The sequence below is a fragment of the Crocodylus siamensis genome, chromosome 1, assembly GCF_052110815.1.
Source record: "Crocodylus siamensis isolate JL-2025a chromosome 1, ASM5211081v1, whole genome shotgun sequence".
Classification (NCBI taxonomy): Eukaryota; Metazoa; Chordata; order Crocodylia; family Crocodylidae; genus Crocodylus; species Crocodylus siamensis.
The window spans coordinates 88,465,115-88,485,394 of record NC_143395.1 but is presented as its reverse complement, the minus strand read 5'-3'; the positions used below and the strand labels follow the sequence as shown (position 1 = coordinate 88,485,394).

General features: G+C 44.9%; 1 protein-coding gene across 1 annotated transcript in view; it reads right to left on the bottom strand.

Moving 5' to 3' along the window:
• The window catches only part of FOXO3 (forkhead box O3), a 137,601-nt gene that overhangs the window by 4,755 nt on the left and 112,566 nt on the right, over positions 1–20,280 (bottom strand). The gene's annotated exons all lie outside the window — the stretch shown is intronic.

Here is a 20,280-nt window from a genome sequence, read left to right as displayed (position 1 = left end):
TCCTTACTGCTGCCCTGCATGGGCTTCACAGGCTAAGTACAGGCAGTCAACGAGCCTAAGGCTGAATTGATCCAATCTTTGTAGGTTAGTCTACACTGCATAGATTGAACTGAGAAGCAAGTGAACAGACATTCACATTTGATTTCGGAAATGCAGCCACATTCCTGAAGTGGCTCAGGCCAGAAGTTGTAGGGTGCTAAAACACACCTCCCAGCCTGCTGGCCTTGGCTGAAGGGAAGGGAGGGAAGCCCTCAGAGGTTTTTCCCCTGCTCAAGCAGAGAGGGTGTTGTGCCCAGGACCCAGCTGGCCTGCTGCATATGATGGAGGAGGGGTTTTAAACTCCTACCCTGGCCCACATGGACCCCATCCAGAGTCTGCCTGGGGGAAGCAGCCCCTCCCATGTTTTTCCCTGCTCTCCACTTGAGTACAGAACAGAGCGGGAGAGGGGAAGACTGAGAGGGATTGCCTCCCCGTGGCCAGGCAGACCCTGGCTAGGGTCCAGTGTGGCCAAGCCAGGAACCTCCTTCTCAGCCAGCCGCAGCAGTGATAGTGCTCTGGCTCCAGAGCAGAGGGGCAGGACTGCTGGAGGGCTGTGAGTTAACTTGAACCAGGTGGGCATCTGGGACATAAGTTCCATTAACTGGTTTGACTTAAATCAGTTCAGTCTAATAAAACATCCAACCAGGTTTATTTTAAACCAGTTTAGGCCTTTTTTAAAGTAGTTTAAGTGCTCTGAATTTCTACTGTGTTACAGATTTGAACCAGTTTTTGATCACTTAAACTAGTTTAAGTGTAACTTCTGTCCCTTGCCACAGACTTTACCTGAGGGCTGGATACAACTTCTCAGTCAGCAATTAAACACCACTCTAGCCATCTGTAACATGCCACCCTTGGAGTCACAGGGAGGCTTTTTGTGATGAACTGGAAAATATCCCTATTGTTTTATGGATATGGCACATACCTCTGTGCATTTGCTCCTTCTGGATTACCTGCTACAGTGTAAGATCAAAAGGGGCTGTGAAAGGAACCAAGCCAGAAAGGTAAAAATGAAACGGATAATATCCCTGAGGAAGCCACAAGAAAGCTGTTTTCAGCAATACTCCCTACCTTACCTCCAGCGAGGCTGAGGTTGCTTCCTCTCAAGGTTAAGTCTAGAATCAAACTCTGCAGTACACTAGGACTAGAAAAGGGTGGGGGACTGAGTGAGTGGCATGAAGGTGCTCAGGGAATCAGTGAGAGCAGACAGTTGCTGCCTCTACTCTGAGGCCTCCACTCTTAAGGTGCAGTGTGCTGCTTATTTTATTAATATGGCCATTCTGCTAATACCAAATGACTGACAGAAAGTAATCATTTTGGCTGATGCTTATTGGAGCAACAGGATGATAACACATCCCTGCATTGTTAGAGAAGAACTTCATTCAGGATACCCTTGAAAGCAGGCAGATTGCATATTTTAGCCAATTAAAATCTGGATTTATCCTTAATTATGCAGGTGCTTTGAACAGACTGAAAATAACGAATAAGTATATTTCTGACTGGATCCACCTATTGATTTCTTTCTTTTTAAAGAATAAATTATTGGCAAACATAACTAGCAAGGATTTCACTTGATAAATACATGATGATGTCATTATAAGGTCATTTGATGATGGTGAGTCAGCTCTAATACTTCATAATACAATCTGGGTGGTAACTCACATACAGCACAAAAAGAACACACTCTTTCAAGTATCAGACTCTCCCACTTTTTGTTAATTCAGGGTCGGGCAATTATTTTGGTTGTAGCCCTGCTTAATCAGTTTTGGTGAGCTGTTGAGGGCTGCACCTGTAGGACCACCCCTTGATGGTTGTCGCTCCCCCTGGTCACCAGATTGGGACCAGAAGTCCCTCCTCTGGCCCCACAAAAATACTCCTTTTGGGAGGGGGGAGTTGCCATCTTGGAACAGTCAAACACCTACTATAAAATATTTTAATTTTATTACAAAAAATATTTGCCAAGATTTGTGTTTGCATTGTGTATACGGAGGGGATTGCATAATAACTCAAATTAAATTCTTACTCTTGTATATTGTGTGGGGGGGTATGGTTGGGATGGGCGCATGGGAACAGTAAGGGGTGTGTGTATGTGTGTACAATGGCATGTGGGTGCTGTGTATGTATGGTGGAGTGTGGGGGGCTTTGGGAGGTGGTGTGGCTGTGTGTATGTGGGGGAGCATAGGGTATGTTGAAGGGTGTGTATGAGGAGAGGTTGTTGGGGCAGTGTGTGCGTGAATGAGGTTTGTGGGGTGTGAGGGATGGTATGGGCGGTGTGGGGACCCCCCACACACTCCCCCACATGGTGCGTAGCCCCCACTGCCAGTGGCATTAGCCAGTGGGCACGCTCAGGGCATTCAGGCCCACTGCAGGTGCTGGCACATGGAACTGCGTGGCTCCGGCCAGTGTGGTGCGCGGTGGTGAGATGCGTAGCCTTCTCGGCCTGCCACTATCGCGGGGGCTCTGCACTTTCACACCACTGGGGGAAGCTTCACGTTGGAGTCGGCTGCCTTCCCCGCCCCCTGCCACACAGGTCCTGCGACTCTGGGGAGAAGGAGAGGGTAGGGCTCCCCTCTACTTCTGGTAGAGTCTTGGGACCTGTGCGGCAGGGGGGCGGAGAAGGCAGCTGTCTCCAGTGCAGGGCTTCCCCCGACGGCATGCAAGTGTGGTAGCTGCAGGCACATTGTGCAGAGCCCCCACAACAGAGGTGGCCCGGGTAGGCTGCACTCCTTATCCCCATGTGCAGCATTGGCCAGAGCTATGTGCCACTGGGTGCCAGCACCTGCGCCAGGCATGAGAACCCTGAGCACTCCTGCTGGCTGCATGGCATGTGGGGGCATGTGTGGAAGGTCAGCACACCCCCCACCATCCCTCAAACACACATGCTGCCTAGCTGAGCTCTGCACTCCTGCTACCACTCTGGGCACAGGCTCCACACTGCTGCCAGCCCCAGCCCCAAGCTCCCTGCCACTGCCCTGCTGCAGCTTGCCCCTGTCCTGCATCTGCCCCATCACACCGAAGTGAAGAGACCTGAGCACTTGCCCCGTGCACCAAAGCGAAGGGACACCAATAGGCGCTGCCCAGTCAGGGCAGGGTGCAGGACAGAGCCTCAAGCAGCTTGTTTAGGGGGGCGCTGAGATGGGGGTAGAGAGGTTCCTGCCACTACATTCACTCCCAGACAAGCATGGGGGGTGTGCCCCCCAGATCTGTGCACAGGGAGAGGGCAGACTGCTGCTGCGGGCTTGCCTTGGACACCAAACGTCCTTGCTGTGGTACTGGCAAAAGGATATGTTGGGGGTGACTGTATATATGGGCACCTTGCTCCCACCATTGTGGGTAGATGGGCTCGGCCTGTTAGAGTTCAGTGGTGGGTGTCCATGGGCTGGATGAAAGTGCCTGGCAGGCCAGATCTGGCCCACAGGCTGTATTTTGCCCACTCCTGCATTAATCCCTTACGATTGGGGTGGGGAAATTAGCACCTTGTCTAAATCCTAATTTATTACAGGGAAAGACTCAAAAAAAGAAAATTTAAGCATCTAAAGTGCAGAATTTTGGTGTCTAAATTCATGTGAGCAATCCACAAATTCCCGCCTAATTGGTCAGAAGCCTGACAGGCCGTACACACCACCCCAAGTTTCACCAGTTAAGGTAATCAGATGCCTAAAACTCTATTACTGTATAGGCCCAGAGGTGCCACCATCTTGGCCAAGTCAAACATCTCATCATTTCTTTCATAACCAGGCTTGTGTAGATTCACAGACTAAGTGCCCCCTCCAACTGCAAGCTCAGTTGTAGGAGGAGTAGGAGGATGTGCTCGCTTGTTAAATGATAGCCTAGTAGTTAAAAAACTTGTCCAGGAAGTAGAAGACTAGGGCTCAATGCCCTTCTTAGCCTAAGGGGTTCAAACCCATGTACTCTAGTTCAGTGGGGGCCAACCTTTTTGGCACACATGCCACAAACTTGCCCAGGGCCCTCCCCCTGCCCAATCATTGCTCTGCTTTCTGCTTCTTTCCCTGTGTTCCCTGCCAGATTTGTTGCCCTATCTGCCACTGTGCTGCCCTGTTTCCCCCCCAATCTGCCGCATGCCAGACACTCAGGCTGCCCGAGCCAGTTATGGCACCCCAAAGCCAAATGTTGGTCACTCCCACTCTAATTCACGGTAGACTGAAAGCTAGGTTGGAATGAGGAAGATGTCTCTTCCTGTTGAAGCTGTGCCATTGTGCAAGATTCACAGGGCCAGAGAACAAACAGGAGGGAACCTGATACTGTAAAATCAGTGAGATCAGAGCTGGCCTTAGGGAAAATGGTGCTCTGGGCAAGCTTGTATTTTGGCATCCCTCACCATCAGCACTTGACCCCTGGTGCCCCCCAGTCAGTGACACTGCTGCAGACAGGTAGGTGGACAGGGGTGCAGGGCACAGGCCAGTGGAGAGGCAGAGCAGCATGGTGGGCCAGGCAGGTGGGCATTGCCTGGCCCGGTTCTTCCTCAGCAGCAGCTGGAAGCAGGGGGCAAGCTGGGCACTGATCCTCCTGCCTGAAGTGGAGATCGGCCGGCAGGGAAGGGCAGTGCTGTGAGTACAGGCTCCTCGTATGTAAGTACATACATGTGCATGTGCATGTTGTATATGTGTGTGGCACCCTCCTGACCATGGCACCCTTGGTGGCCACCCACGTCATCCACCCCTAAGGCCAGCTCCGAGTGAGATGGGCACTCTCCCAGAAGTAGAGTCGAGGGACAAGGGGACCATGCCTCAGTCCCCGCTTTTAATACTGCTTATGTATTTTTGCCAACATCTTAATACATAAGCAGTGTGGGAGCAGAGAGCAGAACCTAGGGCTTCCCTTCCCAGGGACTGCCTTCATCACTGGGCTTCAGTTATGCTTCTTGCTTGCTCACTGGCTCTCTGATTCCATGAATTTTGCATTTCTTTCTACAGAGTGCATAACTCCAATGGCAAGGACAGAATCTCCCCAGCCCAGCCTAGCTTATAGCCTGGTGTTAGGACACTCACCTGGGAGGCGGCGACCTAGATTTGAAACCCAGCCAGGTTAAAGAGGGACTGAACCTAAATGTCCCACTTCTTGGGTGAATGCTTTAATACAGTCCATAAAGGACGTTCCCTCGTGGCATCACTATTGGAAGCTGTGTTCTAAAATCTAAAAGAAAAAGAGCGAGCCAACAGTCTGCTTCCAAGGAAATTACTTAGGCTCCTAAAGTAGGTTTAGGTCTGTGAATTCCAGGCACACTCAGGCGACTAAGCGCAGGAGGGTGGTAGGATTTCAGACATACCCCTTCCCATTGGCTGCTTATGTGTCTCTCTCCCCCGTCTCCCATTCAGCATGCTAGCTGTTGTAAATTCAGCTCTAAAGCACTGTACTCTTCCCAGTCACTGTTAAGGGAACCCTGGGGCCTACCCTGGGATTGTGAATTTGCTCCCAGAACCAGGCACACTCGGGCAACTAAGTGCAGGAGGGTGGTAGGATTTCAGACATACCCCTTCCCATTGGCTGCTTATGTGTCTCTCTCCCCCGTCTCCCATTAAATCAGGGCTCTCCAGCTTCTAAGTAGCCAGGGTCACATTCTCCATGGCCACACTAGCAGGGTGCACATGCTATGAGAGCTACACCACTGTGAACCATGTGCCCCTGTGGACCGCTTAAATGTCCCTCCCTGCTGTACTGTGCATGTGGCCACTCTTGCTTCAGCCTCAGCTCCCCAGTTGCAGGCTCTCCTGCCACCCTGCACTGCATGGGTACCCTGAGCCATGGGCTCTTACAGCACTGCAAATGATGCTGCACCATACTGCACTGCCTCACTCCCTGGGATGGGGGCAGGAGGTGAAAGCTAAAAGAGGGAGGAAGAATCTGGAGACTGGCTGCTGCTGAAGCTGGAGCAATGGAAAGAGCAGCAACTAAGTGAAAGCCCAGGGGCTGAAAATGAATCCCTTGTGGCCACATGCAGCCCACAGGCTGCCAGTTGGACAGCCCTGATTTAAAGTTAAGCATGCTTCATGTCAGCATGAGTAAGAAGTTTCATTGACTTCAACAGGGACTGTGCTGAAAGTTAAGAATGTATTATGTAAACCTGAAACAGCACTCACATGAATTATTTAGCAACTAAATTAGCAATTTATTTAAAAAATTAGATTGAGAAACAGTTGCCATGAGGAAGAAAATAATGGGGACGCTCAGTCATGCATGTAGCTGCTGTAAACATCATCATTCAGTGATCTTATGAGTATCAAGATTTTGGGCAACCTGAAAAATGAGTGAGGCCTAATTAAGGGACAGTATTAAATCAGAGCAACAGATGACAGAGGTGAAATTTGCCTCCACTGTCACTAACTGCAATATGTCACCGTTCAGTTTATATGGCTTTTGCAGGCAGATAATGAAAGAAGTAAGACAAATTCTTAGCCTACTAACTTGAGGAATGTCCTACTGAAGTTGGTACAAATACCTGAAGTAGGTTAATTCTGGAGGTAAGACAGCTGCACTCGAATTTCCCATCAATATGCAGGGAAATAAACACTCTGTCCACCTCTTATCACTTCTTGCCACTGCTCACAGTCTACCTACCTCCACCTGCACCCTGTGCAATCAGTAGGCATTCTTTGTTTTCTCCTGGACTCTGGGGAAATGCCTAGTCATACTGAGTAGGCCTGTGCGAACAGGGAAGTATTCGATTCGGATTCGGCTGATTTGGAGGACAGAGATTTAAATTACTGTCCCCATTCGATTCGGATGAATCAGAATTGGAGATTCAGCGCTGAGTCGAAGATTTGGATTAGCCAGGGAGCAGCAGGCACAGCCAGGCAGCTGCAAGTTCTCCCATGGCTCCTCTGGCTGTGCCTGCTTCTCCCCAAGCAGGGGGAGCTGCAGGAGAAGGCCCGCCCAGCACCAGCATCTCGCCAATTTAAAAAAAAAAAAAAAAAAAAAAAAAAGCCCTGCACTCACTGGTTGCAGCAACAGGGATCAGGGTCTCTGACAGCATAGAGACAGTGGGGGACAGCAGGGATCAATCACCCTGCCTGCCTGGCATCTGTGTGGCAGCTGCCCCATGGAACGGTGCAGCATGGGTTGGCAGGGTGCCGGATGCTGCCTGGGAGCTGGGGCCGCTGGGGCTGAGCGTTGCTGGGCTCCAGATGACACGTGAAGCCGCCCCAGTTTCCAGACAGTGAGTGGTGCCCTGCCGAGCCATGCTATACCTGCGCCATGGGGCAGCAGCCGCGTGGGTGCCAGGTGGGTGGGGGTTCCCCACTGCCCCATAATCTCAGAGACCCTGAATCTCCACTGCTGTAGCCAGCAAGTGCGGGGCTTTTTTTACATTTTTTTTTTTTTTTTTAAATTGCCAGGATGCTGGACGGGGCAGCCATTGGGGGCAGGGCTGAGCAGGGGCGGAGATCGGGAGCAGGGGTTGTGCATGGGGGCTCTGCCACGTGGCCCCAGAGCCCCAACAGCTGGTGCTACTGCTGGCGAGTGCAGTTTTTGGGGGTTTTTTTATTCCTGGACTGCTGGGGCTGGGCAGGGGGGCCACCACGGATAGGGATGGGTAGAGGGGGGTGATTGGGGATTAGAGTGTGTACAGGGCATCTCTGCTAGGAGGCCCCACAGCCCCTGCTGCAACCATTGAGTGTGGGGCTTTTTTTTTTTCCTTTCTTTTTTCTGAAGTGCAAGGTGGCTGGTGCTGGGCAGCGGATGGGGCCAGGTGGGGCAGCCATGGGGGCTTCTCCTGCAGCTCCCCCCACCCAGGGAAAGGCAGCCACAGCCAGAGGAGCCACAAGAAAACCTGTAGTCGCTGGCTGTGCCTGCCTCTCCCCAGCCTAATCTTTTCCAAATTGATTTGGAGGCTTAGGATTCAATTTGGACCTTTTAATGGGTCTCCCAATTTGATTTGGATTTGGAGATTCAGCCGCCGAATCTCCTCTGAATCAAAATCAGTGACCAAGCTTTGCACAGCCCTAGTACTGACCAAGAATACTAGTCTAATTCTGCTCAGTTAGCAGGGGATTCAAGAGGAAGACTGTCTCTGAAGAGGAATTAGTAGTGCTTCAAGTGAGGATCCTGCTGCTGTCCCCTCACTATTTCCCAGCCCTCATTACTACTTTTGGCATGATGGGAGGGATAAGTAAAGCTGAAGTAGGAACAAAAGTAACCAATGCAAAAAGTGTAGAATGTACTGAAGGCAAAGTCAGAAAAAAAGAGAAGTCTGAGTTTGGAGGAATTAGCATGGGCTGCAAGGCTGGGGGGCAGACCTCCCCACTGTCTATGTCCACTTACTTCCATGGAGTATTTTAAGAAAAATGCCTCTAAAATACTCCATGGAAAATTCTACTGTTCTCTGCAGAGTTCCTGTGGTAAATCTGAAAACCAGTTTCAAAATCACTGAAGTGCTGAAGAGAGGGCTTTTAGTCCCACTACTCCAGCAAAACTTAGTACAGCCTTAACTATGGAGCTGATACCCGTAGGCTCTGTAACACACACTCACATCCTACAGCCAACCAAAACAGGTGTCATACTGCTAATGCTCTCTGATTGTGACCTGTTGCACACAAAAAACTATAATAAAAGGAGAGGGGTGCTAGGCTTTCCCCACAGTGCTCTGTCAATTATGTCTACCTAGATGTGCCCTGGCACAGCTGATCTCTTTCACTTGGCAAAACATGTTCTCCACTGTTCCACCCATTAATGCTACAGGACTATGGGTGACAAGTTCTCCCAGGGCTTGAGAAATCTCCATGGCCTCTCTTTGTAAGCAGGGAAAGCCTGACTTTCCCTGGTTACGGAGATGCACCCCTGAGATTCTAGGGGTGCATCTCTGTATGGGAATTTCCAGGGTGCACAGAACTGGGTCCCTCAAGCCCCAAGACACCTGCCTGGGGCAGCTGGTGAGTGCAGGCAGCTCTAGGCTGCCTGTGCTCTCACAGCATGAAGTAAACAGACACCAGCTGCTAAACAGTGGCACAAATTGATGTCCCCTTTCTCAGTGCTACAAGTTATGGGCATCTGTGGCATGATAAGGGGTACAAACATTTGCTTGTTCAGCCTTTGTACCACCATAAACCTTTTCATGGTGGTACAAAGGCGATGCAAGGCAATTTCTGCTTCTCGCCCCGCCCCCCACCTGAGAAGAACACAGGCAGAAACAGAGGACTTAAAAATAATGGCCTTGCTTTTTGTATCACAAAACACATTAAATACTGACCAATTCAGACTAGGAGCAGCTTGACATTTTGTTTTGTAACATGCAACTAATATTTTGAATCCTAGATGACAGCTTTGCTGAGTTTGGTAGGTGAAAAGGCAAGAAAAAAAGAAGGAAGAGATTCAGTTCTTTCAAATTATTCAATTTGCAAGCATTGTGTGTCAGACAATGAGCCCCTTCATTTCCCACCCTGCCCTTTTCTCACACCTCTGCACCCACTAGCTACCCACAGGTTGTGAACCACTGCTCTTTACTTTGTTTTGTGGTTAGGTTGTTTGAGCTGGGATTTCCCTCCCCATGATAATAACTTTCCACTTCCTGCCATCTACCCTCATTCCACCACTTAGAGTTGGAATGAAGTCCCCCAAGCTCTGATCTCAACTCAAGAATCAAGAAACAAAATATGAAGCATCACCTAATGCAGATTACTTTCTCCCTTGGATTCCCATAGGTGTTAATTATGCTACACTGGAAATTTCTTCCAAACGGAAAGGTGACACATTGCTATTCCCTAGGCGCTAAACATGGTTAATGTGCTCCTGCTGATACCGAATTGGAGTTTACCATTGAGTAACTATAACAATCAGTTAATACAGTATTTGTAAAGCAGAAGGTATATGGCCCTTTAAGTATTTATACTTTGGAAACAGTACCATAGTCTTATATTTTCTATGCTGGAAATAACTTCTTAATTAATCTGAAAGGTTCAGAGATGCCCATATCTTGAAAATGACACAGCTCCTGGGTCTCCAAAAGAGATACCAGTTTTTCCCTGGGTATTACAAGCTAAGGTAGGGAATCCCAATAACTATTTTTATGAGTAGTGTACCTGGAGACTAGTGACATGAGATATTTTGATGCAAACTCCTGTCCTTCAATGACAAATGTTCCATAGTACATATGTGTACTGGTTTTGTGATCACAACCAACTGTGTAGCCATACACAAAATAATAGCTTTTTTCTCTCTGCTTCATGGGAAGGAAAAGGGATGAGATCCCTGTTTACTGAAGATGCTAGCATAGGAAGTTCATGTTAGTCATTTTAGATTTCAAGTCTCTTAGTGGTGGGCAAACAGACATGGGCAGGAGCTTCCTTGACAAGGTTACAGGCTAAGATTTAAAAGGGAGTAATAAATCACAGAGCCAACTGGAAATCTGGAAGTGCCCAGAATTTTGTGCAATCCCTAAGACACAGACCATTCCTTCATTTACAAAACAGAAACTACCGTATTATTCTTAAATGCAAAATATTTGAAAATAACTGTTATTCTTCTCATTGTTAAGATAGCTTTATCCTCTCCACAATATGCAGTAATACTTGATTCTGAATGGTTCCAACTACATCTCTATTTGTCTTTCAGATTAATAATCTGCCATTTGTATTCAGAGTTTCAATATTGAGTAATGCAAGTTAGCCAAGTAGAAATTAATGAGGGAGGCAAATGCTGTGGTTGCCATGCCTCTGATGACAGGTTTGCAGCATGCAACCCTGCCTGACAGAATAAGAATCTTCATGTCATAGCACAGTGTGACACTGCAGTGGCAATGCATAATGATATTGGATTGGCATATCACATTGCAGGGTTGCATGGTACAGGGTTGGAATACCACATTGTGAAGTGATGATGTTTTATGGTCTCTAAAAATGATGTTGGGATCGGTTAACATCCTGTAAGGGACAGCTCCATCAAGACTCCAACAAGCTCAGAAAAAAGAATAAGTGGCAGCTCTACAAATCTCCTTCAGATGGCCTGAACATCAAGCATGCTCTGACTCAGGTTTTCCTCTCTTTAAACTTGGCTCATTAAAATTTTGCTTCTTTCCAGTTCAGAGAACAACAAAAAATAGAGTAGGAGTTTAAAGAGGCAGTCTTTTCTAAATTATAACAAAGGAATATGGGAGCTGGAAAAAAGCTATGCTTGAGTTTACATAGGCACCTGGAAAATGAAAGGTTAACCCATTCTGGTGCTGCTCCAAAGCAACAACATTGTAGCATGTGCCACCCAATGAACAATTACAATTCCAACAACTATTGAAGAAAGTTATTCAGTTTAATAATGAAGTTGCACAAAGTAATCTAATTCTAATCATGCTTTGTCTTAAACAAAATGCAGGTACCTGGTCTTGCCATTGGGATTGGGACTTGTCAGCGTCCATTTCTGACGCTCAGGGCTGTATGTGCAGAGATTTGTTTTCTTGTTTTGAACATTCTGACTTTGTGCTGACCCAGACTCTGCATGTGATCATCTTGAGGGATTTTTCTGGGATTAAAGACTTGCCCAGAGCCACAGTAAGATGTCTGGCTCTTGGGATACACATTATTCTGGCACATTAGGCCAAAGACATTGTATTGCTTCTCTCTCTATAGAAGAGGATGTTGATTGTCCTTCCTACAAAACAATGATGCATATTCTTGAACAGCAGAAACTCATGACACTGTCAGAGAATGAAGTTTAGGACTCTGAATATGAAAGCCTTTGTATTCATTAGCTCCTGCAAACAATAAGCCTTTGCACAGATTCAAACCACAGATCTGTTGGGGTACTACTGGCAATACACTGGCAAAAGGAATTTTGAGGAGGTAGTCTTATGGGTATGAATATTTAAACAGTGAAGTCCACCGTTTCCCATGGGCTCAACATTCTGTTTTTGCAAGAGTAAAGGAAAGGAAGGAGGGAGAACAGCTGCCTGTTTTCTCCTATTCTTCCTCTTAAAGGTTAGAGTGTATTACTTTACAGAGAGATACATAATCACAAAGAAATCCTGGTCTTTTTTATGTAGTGGTATTTCATCATTGGAGTTAAGCAATAACAACATGTTTTCCAGCATAAGTACTGTTAATATTTAATTGTTTCTGTCTTAGAACCATTGCATATGCTAGTATTTAATCCTCTATCCTAGCACGCTCAGAAAGGTTTAAGTACAAGGCATTATGTTTCCACAACATCCTTAAGCCTCTTACCTCACAATTCAATGGGCAGAACTCTGTCCTTCCCTCAGGAAGCTTTTAGGGGAAGAGGAGTGATAGCAACCATGGAGGAAATCCTGGCACCACTGAAGCCAATAAGTTTTTTCCATCGACTGCAGTAGGGTCAGGATTCAACCTGTGCATTCAGCATTGCAGGTATAATGCAGTGTCTGGATGCTGCTCTCCCAGTAGATGTGTTAGCCCGCTGGAGGGCTGGGCTAGAAATGGCACCAAGACATCAAAATCACATCCTGCATGGGACCCAGTATGCCAGCTGGCTTGGTAACCTGTCCACTTCCTGGTACCATCTGGAATATTACCAAGAGATTAAGGCTTTTCTTAATGTACGAATTAAAAAGGAAGGGGTCCCTAAGTGCACTGATGCAGAAGAAGAAAGGCCTTTTTAAAATAGTTTTTCTGGCTGAAGAACATATGCTGACTTTCTAGCTGGAGGGTAAAAATTTGACTGACTAGGAAATCTGGGTTCTACTGGAATGAAAACAAGAAATCTACTCTCCCTTACTCCAAACATTTTTACAGAAAGCTTGCTCTTCCCTCTGCCTGGTCAGTGTGGTGTGCAGCTCTTTAAGAAGGTCTTTCCTGAAATACAGATCTGTCATTTTCCAGGGATGCTGATTCAAAATGACAGGTCAATGAGCCAGGACAAATCACTTAAGTAGGTGCATTGTGCTGATATGATGAGGGGAGAGGCAAGATTCTATCAGCAGTTCTCAACTTTTTTTGCACCAGGACCCATTTGTAAACATCAATGGCCAGTCCCGACCCAGTGTCCCTCACTCCCATCCTGCTGCCCCCCACCACCAATATGTGGGGTGGGGAGGGAAGGGCATGGGGGCCCCAACCAGCCCCTTGTAGGCTGGAACTCTGCCAGACTGCAAGGGAAAAGCCAGTTTCCCATATTTTTCTTCTTTAAAGAAGAATCCACTTTTAAAGTTTGTGACTCTTTCATATATTCTTGTGACCCACTTTTGGATCAATGACCCATGGGTTGAGAAATGCTGCTCTATATTGCAAGCTCCATAAGTGGGGGTGCAATAGAGAAGGTTTCCCACTCAATCAAATTTCTCTTCTTTTTCTTGAAATAAATCACTCTGGAAAGCCAGGAAAAACAATCTTTTGAAACAAGGGACTATAAGAAAAGGCAGGATAAAACTATAAAGAAAATATAAGAAAAAATATATATACACAACCACTGTTCTTTCTAGAACCAGCTGGAAAAGATATCTTTTTCTTGAAACTGGTCTCAGACCAACCTGGCTATATACGAGGTTAGTAATTCTCATTCCAGTTATTGCTCAACAGATGCCCACCTCACACCACCATCACAACTGCTACCTTACTTAGCAAGCTGAGTAGAAAGACTAAGAATTAAATGCTCCTGAAGACTGAACTACTTAGTGTCTCCACGTTTGACTAGAGGACACACATTTATTTACAGGCACCCGCTATGGCTATGGTGACCGTATGTCCCAGTTTGGCCAGGACAGTCCTGGATTTCAGAGGCCACTGCAGCAGCCCAGCCAGTTGCTGAGAATGGAAACAAAAATCCCAGACTGGTGCCACCCCACCCACACTGCCCAGCTCTGCTCCTCCTGAGCACTGCTGGAGGCAGGGGCAGACTGGGTGAGGTACTGCTCCTCCTGCCTGGGATGGGGATTGGCCAGGGGTGGGGTCATGGTCCCAGATTTCCATAAAAATAATGTGGTCACTCCACCTATGACACTCATCACTGTAACGGCCAAGTTTGAACACATGCAAGAAAATATGCACTGTTGCTGTCTGAGTGATACCTGTGCAGTCTGCAAATACAATGAACAGAAGAGACTATAACCTCAGGGACTGTCAATTCACCCCCATAATTGAACACTGGATTCACATGAAAAAGTGATATAAAAAAAGATACTGGCCTTTACTCAGTTGGATGACACTGTGTTTCTAAAATGAATCCCTATATTTATAACTTTTCAAAAAAAAACTGTGGTTTTTTTAAAGGATTATTTAGACAGCAAGCTGTACTGGGGGAAAAAAAAAAAAAAATCAACCTGCAAGAATCAGGGCTATTAGGCGAAAGGACATTTCGGAACAAATGTTAATCTGCAGTTCTAAACGATCACTACAGCTCATTCATATGTAAAAGACAATTTACAAAGGCTCATTCTGTAATAAAATCCTAATGCTGTTGATACAAAGAGGAAAGCATTGGGGAGACCAATTGATGCAGGCTGTTCTAAAAATATCAGTTTATGCTGTCATCTGGTGAGAGTATGTCATCCTGTAATCTTGGCATCTGCAGGGACAGCAAGTTTCTGCCTAATTATTGCTGCTGAGTCACATGGCAAAACATAATGTACTAAAAAAATATAAAACGAAAACAGAAAAACACCCAAACCACTGAAGTCTTACAATGCTGGAATACGATTCTAGTTAGGCTGCTGTCCTCTATCAAGTTTGGGCTGGGAATGTTGATCTTCAGGGATTTTTCTTAGTTAATACAAGACAAAACAAAAAAGCAACATGCAATCTAAGGTAAAACAGAAACCACTGCCAGAAGCTAGGAACAATTCACAGTGCTTATCTTTTGGGGTCAGATTCTAGTATCTTTACTCACACTGAGGAGCACCTTATGGTGTGAATAATCCTTCTGACTCAAGGAGTAAGAAACTCTTCGCTGTGAATAGAGATGAGGAATCTGATTCTCAAACCCATGATTTGATTATTTGTGTACTGTCTGCACTTAATTAAAGCATGTTCCAGGCAGGGACCAGTACAGTTTATTAACTGGAATTGTGCATATATAAAATGTAAAATTAATGATAAAGGTATTTTTATAAAGTGGAATTATTTTAATGTATTTCACTACAGCAAGTGCCTGGTCACAATACTATGAGGCTTGGTGAAACACCACACTCAAAACACTCAGCAGCTAATACATGAAACTAGAAACACATGGTGTGCTACACTCTCTTCTGAATCCCTCTGTCAATTTTTGTGGTTTTACAAATGGATTTCCTAGGCTTTCATTTGTTTCTCTTCCCTCACTTATCAACACATGCGAGACCCTGTAGGTAGTCAGAAAACTTCCTAAGGTTCAGATTCACAAGAACATGGGAAGTCAATGGGACCCACTCTGTGTGGGTGTACAGGCCTGTCAACACTGCTCCCCCAAATTTTCTTACAAGATCAGAGACTAACATGGCAACATGAAGCTGACTACAAGAAATATGCTGTGAAAGAAGGGAGAGAAACATAATACATTTATTGTTTTCAGGGTTGAAGTCTTGACTAGGAATAGAAGGTGCTCCTTGGAAAGTTTTTCAGATCTAAGTACGTGTGTGGTAAGCAGGTGTCCCTTTTAGGAGAAGCAATATCTTAGATCTGTAATTCACATAATTTGGGGAAAAAAACCCTGAAATATGAAGAAACCAAGGGAACAATTCACTGTAAAAGAAAAGAACACTCTGGGATGCCTCTAGCAGCTACACATATTTTTTAAATAGCAACTGAATGCAATAAAAAAGGGTTAGTCAATGTTGAAAATTGCAAAACACCTCCTGTGAAGATCTGAATGCCAACGAGTTGAAAGACATATATTTGTAGTATTTCAGAGATGAAGTGGTATCTTATATTTAGAGTTAGGAGAGATGTTAATCAAACTTTTGGGCACAAAATGTTCTTCCTTGGGTTTTATGCCAGAAGACCTGACCAACATCTCTCCCAATTCCAAACTCCTCTAATAAAAGGTATCACACCTCAGCAACTACAACACTGTGAATTCCAGTTTTTGGAGCATGTGCTTAATGTACTGACAGCCCTTACTACACAATTTATTATATGCAAATAATGAGTCAAATGTTTTACCCATCTTCTACTCAATCCTTAACTGCTGGCTTAAAGAGGAGCTTGCTGAAGCAGGCCTTAACAATAAACTCATGGCAATATACTCTGCTCATGCTGACTCCTATACCAGTACAAAGCTTCTCTTAAATCCCTTAGTTACTTGGTAGATTTAATATCCCTTAAGATTTTAAAAGCAATAACATCTTGACTCCATTATAAAAACCCAGATAATTACTACCTGCTACCCCTATACCTGAGAAGTCAAAGAGAGAAGATTACCTTGGGCTGACTCCTGTCCAGGCAGAACAGTACTCTCTATGACACTAGGTGTGTATACACATGAATTTATGCTGGTTTAAATTTACTGTGCAGTAAATTACTGTGCAGTAAGCAGGATTAAGCCACTGTCTACAAGGGCAGATGACTTGGGACTAAATTTAGTCCTAGGTCAGAGCAGCCTATCATGCGCCCCTGTGGCCACTGAGGGGAGCTCCAGCCTCCGGCCACACGGCTGCCAGCCCTTGAGAATAACGTTAGTCCCAAAATGAAGCCACAGTCAGCTGCTGGCACTTGGGATTAACTTTATTTCCAAATTGAAGCCAGGAGAGGGGGCAGCCAGGAGTCCTGGGGCTGGGCTCAAGGCACTGCTTAATAGACTCAAGGCAGCCCCATGAAAATCCAGAAATGCCAACTCTTAGTTTTCACTCATTTTTTGACTACAGAAAAATAGAGCAATTAGTCTGTTGCAAAGACCTCAGAAAGACTACAGCAGACCAAAATGTTTTAACCACTATGGATTCCTATTTGAAATCTCTAAAACCTTCTTGTGGATCATATATGTACACCTAACAGTGCTAACATTATATGCCACCCTTTGACACTCTTGAAAGTATCACAAGACACCCTAGGGTACCATGGTGCCCTGGCTGAGAATCACTGTTCTTTGGGCTAGTCAAGTTTTTAAAATTAATTTTCAGCAAGCCTTAAATGATACATATAACCATGTGTAAATCTTTACCGTAGGTTGATTTCATCCAAAGAGGCTTCTCCACTTATAAGTAACAAAATCAGCAAGTACTTCAATGCTTATTACATTTTCTCATACACCCGAGAACTTGGTTTCATTAGAGAAGTTTCCATCATCCTCTCTGATGTAACACCATGCTATCCTTTGCAATATGAGTAGAGACATAGGGTCACAGAGAAGTAGGATCAGAAGGGCGGGCCTTCCAGAGGTCATCTAGTCCAACCCCCAATCTGAGGCAGGATCATCCCTATCCAAACCATTCCATACAATCTAAACTTTACAAATCCAAAATGGTCTCTGATTTTTACTTGCAGTTAGAAAACCTTGTAAAAATTCCTCTCAACCTGCTTTTGTGGAGACGTTCCACCTACAGTACCAGGAGAAAGTGATGTTCACAGTCACTAATGAAATGATTTCTGCATTAACCTGCTAACACTGAAAGAACAATTACTTTACTAAAGTTCGTATCAGTGGGCTTGATCCTTTAAGGAGGCTGCCCCAGTATTTCATAAACAGTATCAATCTGGCTCAGTTCTCTGGTTTGATCTCATCACACTGAGCACAAGAGGAAATTGGAGTCCTGCAGAATCCAATGAGATAACATATTAAAATCCTTCCTCCCAACGGCTTAATTGCTAAATTGAGACACTTCAGACGTATGTAAAATTCCAGACTATTCTAGCTCTGGAGGCATGTTTAGCACTGCCCTTTTGGTCAATGTTGTTTTGTGAAGGTTCAATAAGTAAGAACAAGCACAAAGGAAAAAAAGGGGGATACAGGACTCTAAGGCTGTAGAAGGAGACACTGATTTAACAGTAAGATATACTCTAAAGAGACATTAAGAGAGAGTGACATTTTTTCATTTATGGATAAATAAAGTAAAAAAATTGGTATGAGAGAGGCACTTTGAGTATTCTTGGGAAGTAGATAAATGAAATACAACTAAAGGAACAGAGGCCTCAACTGATTAAACAAAAAAAGATTAGGGAAATAGGGGAAAAAAGGCCATCAATCTTCTCCCTTTCTTTCATGTAGGCAAAAAAGAAATAGCTTGTTATATCTCACTTGGGGCCTTCTGGTCATGCTGGTCATGGCATGCATCAGAGGCACTAAATAGGGCAGTGGCATCAGGGAATGCAATATATCTGCATAAAAATTAAACTCACATTTTTATTTGGCCCAACAAAAACAGGCTAGTGGATAAAAGAGAAGAAAAACACAATCTAAATCCCATGTAAGTTTTACAGTATATAGATCTTAAACATAAAACAAAACAGAACTTTATTTCAACTATACAGTTCAGTTTGCACAATCCATTCAGCCTCAGCCAGAGAGCAGTTTTGTCTGCAACTCATGGAACATTCTCTTGAAAATTTGTTTTCTATAACTTTAGCCTTATAAAGGTTTTTTACTGAGATCATGAAGCTATCTAGAAAAACATTTAATTCAAGGCTTTGTATAGCTACATTGAAGCTGGAAAATAACTGGAAAAAAACAACTAAGAATTACTGCCTATTTTGTGCGAGACACCAAAAAAGAGATGCTCACATGGAAACGCATTCTGAAGTGGGATTGTTTAATGGACAAGGAACTATTCATAATCAGCAAATTCAGCAGAAAAATCACAGCTACCCCTGCACCTGGCACCCAATAACTAGCATCAGGTCCAGTTGTCAGAGGCAGTGACAGGCTTCCACACACTGGACAGTACTTCACTGAGAAGAGTTTGTATGGTGTGTCCTCTGTAAGGAAATCTTTTCACACAGACGCACTAGTTTCTTTATTCTCGATGTACAGCCTAAAAAGATAAAGGCAGCTATTCTTTCCCACGAATAGTAAACGCCAATCTTAAGAGGCAGCTGAGAGTGCTTTGCAGGTATTTTTATACAGCAGGCTTATTTCTCATTGCCCAGTCAACACTCCATGTAGCTATCCTTTACATGTAAGTGGCAGAGTAATGCTACCAAAAGCACAGCATTGTATCATTTCCCTATGCATTTGATTGCTCATGACTGCCTATGGCATTTAGTTTTCGAGAGCCAGTGGCAAACAGTGCTCTTGGATATTTTATTGGGATAACGTTCCTATTTCACTTCAACATATCACAGCAGGATCTGGGATTTCTAGTTCCAAACAGTACATGTACAGTGGAAAGGAAAAACAGGTCCCTCAACAAGTCATGGTGTTTTGGAAGTTTTTTTGGAAAAGTGATCTAGGTTCTGAGGAAGGAAAATCATTCCCCTAAACTACTTAAAACAACTTTGAATTTTTGTAGCATTTAAAGTCTTGTTAAAGTGGTATCTCATGTCGTGGTCATCAGGTTAGGATTCTATAGCTGTGTTCTTCTACAGTGTATTTCCCTTAAGGCCTTCTGCTGACACTTCAATTTAGCAATCTCGCATCTGAAAAGATATGGCTTCTACTGCAAAGGAACTGCTGGAGCTCTCTCTCTTAAATAAAATAAAGGATTCGGCCCAGCATCTAGCCGATTACAGAAAGTAGCCTTTGAAAACTAAATGAAGAAATTTTGTGTGGGGCACTATTTTTTCCTTTCAGAGAGAAAACAGCAGTAAGTTACTTCTGCAGTGGACAAAAAAATGCCACAGGTACTTCATCAGCAAGTAATGAACTTCGAACTTGAAAAGCCAAAACCAACAACAAATAGAGAGTTTAGAGAGTATGCTGCAAAATTACAAGATTAATTCCTCTGAACTTTGCTTTGGGATAATCTCAATGTCATTCTAAAGTTAATAGCAATCCTTCATTCTAATTAAGAGCTTGTTTTTATCCTACTAGATTTGGATAAATCAAAGCTAAAAAGGAGGTGTACACCCAATGGAAGAGAGGGGCCATTGCCTCTCTAATGGAGGATTATACCTCCATTGCTCGAGATTGTAGGGAAGCTGTTAGGAAGGCTAAGGCGGAGATGGAACTGGGACTAGCGACACGGATCAAGGATAACAAGAAGTCCTTTTTTTAAATACACAGGGGGTAAAAAGAAGGTACTGGGTAATGGAGGGCCTCTGCAGGATATGCTAGGAAAGGTGGTGGTCACACCAGATGACAAAGCTAACTTCTTTAACAATTTCTTTGCCTCCATCTTTCTCAGCAGGGACCGGGGCATCCCGCTCACTGGGATCCTTGATGGACCCAGGGGCAGTGCTGCCAGGCCCAGGGTCAGTGAGGACC